Below are 5,869 nucleotides of genomic sequence, written 5' to 3' on the forward strand. Positions count from 1 at the left end.
TTTATACACACACACACATGTATGTATATATATATATATATATATATATATATATATAAATTTCCTTTACTTTGTGTTCCATGCAGTTCTGCCGACATCACATGCAGTCTCTAGTTCTCCCAGTCCCAGTATGCCTTCTTCACAGACTGATGGCTCTGTACCACCTCCTGCAGCACAATCAGCACCTACAGCTCCTGCATCAACGGAAGCACCTGTTCCTAGCTACTTGCAAGATATTAGCCGCTGGAACTGCTCTCTTCATCAAAGAATTTGGATGAAGACAGAGATGGAGTTCATGGGGCTCTGGCCAGGATCACACCTAGTAAGACACACCTAGTAAGACAGAATATGGTCTCCTTGTGGCGCTATCCACCTCAGCCTGAGCTTTTAGACACAAACACTGGCCTTCCGTCACCCAAATACTTCCAGCTCCATTCCTTTTTCATTTGGAAACCTGAGCACAGTATAACGGAAATGCTTAGGAACAATTACATCCTGCCTTGTCTCTACGGCTGTCAAAATCCTAATGTTGTGTCCTAATGTTGTGTGGGAAGACCCCGAGTGATCCTTGGTACTACTGGGCAATATTACATACTTGCTTCACGTCTGTGTTGTAAGGCATGCCAAAGATACTGGTTCGCTGATAAACCTCAGTGGCTGGACATGCTACCACAGCGATTCAGAAATATCTTGCCAGCCTTCCTCACCGATAAGAAGGCAATCTGTAAAATGGTGATGGATGAACTGAGGCGCTCTGGAAAATGCCCTAATGACATGGCCAACCAGCTGTCTGAGGTGCTTCACCTTAAATATGAAAGAGCCCATCTGGCCTACCTTCTCAGTGTGCAGAAATCAGGGATGCTGAAGCAGGGCTGTATAGTCAGAAAACCATCACTGGGGCACTGAGGAAGGATGACACACCTGCACCGTTTGGGGGTTACGAAGACACTGATGGGTGGCATGGGGTGTCTGTCTCTGCACACTATTTAGTAGAGTGCCTTCTTCATGTCAGCGGCAGGAAGCAGCTCTCACTCAGCTCCTACAAGGCACTTTTGGACAGGTGTTCAGGTCAGATCACACATGCAAAGTTGCTAGAAAAGTGACCCTCTCATCTGGCACAATGTCATCCTATGCTGTGATGAATGAGAACTGGATGATTCTGTCCTGGGTGATGCTGTAGAGTGAAAGTGAGCAGTCCCTGTAGTCAGCGTACTGTGGGCTGGCCAATCGCTACAGTGCTGCTGGTATTCCCAAGGCCAAGTACAAGTGGGTGGACAGATGAATCATCACATCTAATCACACATTACATCAAGTGGTGTAAGCAAAGGTTATGAATACATTAGGCAAGCTAGCTAATCTAATTAGCATACCCATTTCATTTCCATTTTGTGCATAGGCTACAGTGGAAAATAGCATACTTAAACTTAAATTATTTTAATTCATGAATGCTAGATTATAGTCCTAGTCATGGTCTCTTTCAAAAGACATTTAGTTCACTTTTTGGTGAATTAAAAGCAAGCAGTAATGAAATTAAAACAACAATACATAAGTTTACATTTATTTTAAAGAAAATAAAGTAAAATTAAATAAGCAGTTAACTCAAGCAAAAACGTTCCACAGTGTCAGTGTTGCCAGTTAAGATGTTCTAAAAAGGCTATTTCAAAATACTGCATAAACATCAAGGGCAAATACACAGTGATTAACTTGTGATTCTTACCTCTATATTGCTGTTTTTTCTGCTCCTCTTCTTTGCGTCGCTTCCTGCCTTGTGCCCCTGATAATTTTATTGTTTTCACTCATGATTTACATGCCACTTGCTGGAAGTTCAACAAGGACATGGTTGTTAAACTGGTCTTGTTTCACTGTATGCGGCGGTTCACCAGGGAGTGTGTTTCGGAGCACCATCCTCTGTATAGCTCCTTCTGCCAGTTCCTCTCTTCTGCCTTCTCTGTAGTTGATCAGAGTGACCTGGAGAAACTGAAGAACGCATACAGATTCTGTGGTATCGAGCCTGCTAATCCCACCAAGCAGCACATCAGAGAGCACTGCAAGACAAAAGTGCCACATCCCAGAGAGCTGGTCAAAAGAGTGGAAGAAGTGCTTCACCATTTCTATCTGGCAAAGGATCCCAACAACATCTTCCTTTTTAAACCTTCAATGTTAAAAGTGTGGTGGATTCAGCGTATCCACATCCTTAGAGGCTGCCTGAGTGACCCTGAGGTGGAGGAAGGAATCCTCTACAGACACGGTGGAACCCTACAGCTGAATCATGTCAAGGGTGATGGAGCTGCTGTGCCCATTTGGATCCCTGTAAGAGGCACTTCACAGCAGGAGGGGTTTCATTTTCACCAGGCTCAGTGGGTAACGGGCAATCGCGTCTCTCCTGAGTTGTTCCAGGCGCCAAGGGCAAATACACAGTGATTAACTTGTGATTCTTACCTCTATATTGCTGTTTTTTCTGCTCCTCTTCTTTGCGTCGCTTCCTGCCTTGTGCCCCTGATAATTTTATTGTTTTCACTCATTTTTTAGAAATGATCCTTTCAGAGCACATAAATGGCAAAACTATGTGTGCGCCATGCATAATTAATGCGTTATGATTATGTATTATAATTACGTCATGACGCAGAAAGTGTTTAAATTAGTCCAACATGACATGTTGTCAAATCAGTTCGATGATCGATCAGTACAAACATTTTAATTGTCAGTATTTGCTTAATATATATGTCTATTGTGGCAGAGGTTACATCAGGAAACCTCAAGAATTTACATGCCGCTTGCCGGAAGTTCAACGAGGACATGGTTGTTAAACTGGACTTGTTTCACTGTATGCGGCGGTTCACCAGGGAGTGTGTTTCGGAGCACCATCCTCTGTATAGCTCCTTCTGCCAGTTCCTCTCTTCTGCCTTCTCTGTAGTTGATCAGAGTGACCTGGAGAAACTGAAGAACGCATACAGATTCTGTGGTATCGAGCCTGCTAATCCCACCAAGCAGCACATCAGAGAGCACTGCAGGACAAAAGTGCCACATCCCAGAGAGCTGGTCCAAAGAGTGGAAAAAGTGCTTCACCATTTCTATCTGGCAAAGGATCCCAATAACATCTTCCTTTTTAAACCTTCAATGTTAAATGTGTGGTGCAGGGCCGGCCCAGGCTCTGTTGGTGCCCTAGGCGAGTTAGATCCCCCCCCCCACCAACCATAACATATATATATATATATATTTTAAATTAGTCCAACATGACATGTTGTCAAATCAGTTCGATGATCGATCAGTACAAACATTTTAATTGTCAGTATTTGCTTAATATATGGGTATAAGAGCGCACAATGGTCACAAGAGGGAGAAAACTTTCGTGCGGACCCCCCCCCAGTCATTTTGCGCCCTAAGCAACTGCCTATTGGCGCTTTTCCACTGCGTGGTACGACTCGGCTCGGCACGGGCTGGATCCGCTCCTCTGTTATCAACGAGAGGAACGTCTGTTCTTCCTCAACAGGGGGAACAGCCGTTTTGGTTGTTATAAAAAAGGTGCGCTTGTTCAAAACAGTTGCGTTCGATCCTTCGCTGGCTGTGCTGATTTAAATCTAGCGGTTCTTTTGTGTTTGTGTCGCAAGTTCAGTGACGCAGGTAGTGACGATTCTCTCCGGCCAATCCGTGATCAGCAGAGTTTACACGTCACGTTTTGGTAACGGTACGGTTCGCTTGGAACCCCAACCGAGGTGGTACTAAAAAAAGTACCAGGTACCAGGTACTGTACCCAGTGGAAAACCCCCCAAAAGTGAACCGTACCGAGCCGTACCGTGCCGTACCATGCAGTGGAAAAGCGCCATAAGTCGCCTATGCCACGGGCCAGCCCTGGTGTGGTGGATTCAGCGTATCCACATCTTTAGAGGCTGCCTGAGTGACCCTGAGGTGGAGGAAGGAATCTTCTACAGACAAGGTGGAACCCTACAGCTGAATCATGTCAAGGGTGATGGAGCTGCTGTGTCCATTTGGATCCCTGTCAGAGGAACTTCACAGCAGGATGGGTTTCATTTCCACCAGGCTCAGTGGGTAACGGGCAATCGCATCTCTCCTGAGTTATGACTGGTGTGGCACGTTGGAATTATCAGCGGGTGGTGGACCTGAAGCAGCCTGGGGTTGTCTTAAGCCCTATTCGAACGGTAATTGTAATTGTTCTCATGGGGACGTAAGCGATTTTCACCATTTACAGGGGGTAGTCGGTGATTTAATTGCCATCAGTATCCAGAATGTCGGTGTTTATCTCTCACCACCCCCGTAAAAATCGCCGGCCAAATTACCTACTGTTTTTTGACAAACACCAAGGTCGTGTGGTAATTTAATTGCCGTCCGAACACTCCGAAACACCGTACGGTAACTGTTGTACTTCGGTGTAATTTGCATACATATTATTTCCGAAATGCTGGAAAGTATTTAAAAGAACAATATGCTTCATAACTGCTCCACCACAGCGACTGGGAGCAGAAAGTGAAGAAAAGCACGTAAACATTCGAAATGGGTCTTTATTATGGCAGCAGCAGGTATGCAATACAATTTTACAATGTGTATTATAAACGGATATATACACAACTATAGCGCGTCTATTTTCCTATTTTTAAACAGGAGATTTAAATAATCAAATAATAAATAGGATTATATATTATAAAATATGCTTGGAATAATAAGAATACATTTTACATAATAATAAGTATTTTAAAATACATTTTATACAATAATAAGAATAAATTTTCATTTTATTTTCAGCAGACAATCATGTGACTGGCCACGTGAGCAGCGCTTTCCCGGGTTCGTAGGATCACAGAACTTGCTCCTCCACTGTGAATAAATCACCAACCGAATCCATGAGTTTTATCACTGCGGTGATATGTAAATTTATTTTTACAGACGTCCGTATGAGAAACAATTACCTTCCGAATCGGGCTTTATCTGGAGTGTTTAGCCCTATTCGGACGGGACTAGTTTCACAGGGGGACATTAGAGAAATGTCTGTTTCACAGACGTACTTTGAGATTTTAATCCCATCCGAATCTGCCATGTCTGTCTTTTTCTCACATGATCTCTGTAAAAATTCCAGAGCAAATTACCTACTGTTTTTCGGCAAACACTCGGCGGTCCTCAGAGAAATCTAATCCCGTAAGAATGCGAATGTCTGTGATTGCCGAAAATGTTTTTTCCAAAACGTTTTTTCTTGTGTGTTTTGGTCAACGTGAACTACTGTACAATCTCTCGCTAGCGTACCGGTATTCAAGTTTCTGCTTTCTGCGTACCAATAATGGATGTAGATGTGTTTGGGACACTGCGAAGAAATAAAAAAATGAAATCAACAAGAAGAGCCAAATCACGTAACGTAGACTAACCATGTTCCGTACTCGGCGATGTTCCGTACAGATTGCCTTTTACCGCCGATCGCCGCATAAAATATATATCTGTGTCATCTTCATTTCCCCCTCTTTCACCCCCGATCACGACAGAGACCCTCCCACCATTTGTTTCAGTGAGATTTCAGTAAGTTTGCTAGGTGTGCCCACTGCGCTTGAAAATGGACAGTGGGCAAGCTAACTAAGAGACTGCCGCTTGGGTGGGGAGACAAATAGAGCAGCGAAAATGTACATTTCTATTTAATTTATGCTTCTCACAGTATTACATTCTTTATGCAATGAATATTATGTAATCACAAATAAATTACCTTTTGTTGAATAAATGCTTTGAAATGGGAATATTTAAACGTCAATTGTGGGCGATGACCACTTGGCGCCACTCTCCGCCTGAGACTGACAGAAGACGCTGTTTGCCCATCATCCTGCGCGCAGTGATGTTTATATTCATAAAGGATCAATTAAGTTAGCGTTAACTT

Source organism: Sinocyclocheilus rhinocerous, unplaced genomic scaffold (assembly GCF_001515625.1).
Source record: "Sinocyclocheilus rhinocerous isolate Xijiao unplaced genomic scaffold, SAMN03320098_v1.1 scaffold2886, whole genome shotgun sequence".
NCBI classification, from domain to species: domain Eukaryota; kingdom Metazoa; phylum Chordata; class Actinopteri; order Cypriniformes; family Cyprinidae; genus Sinocyclocheilus; species Sinocyclocheilus rhinocerous.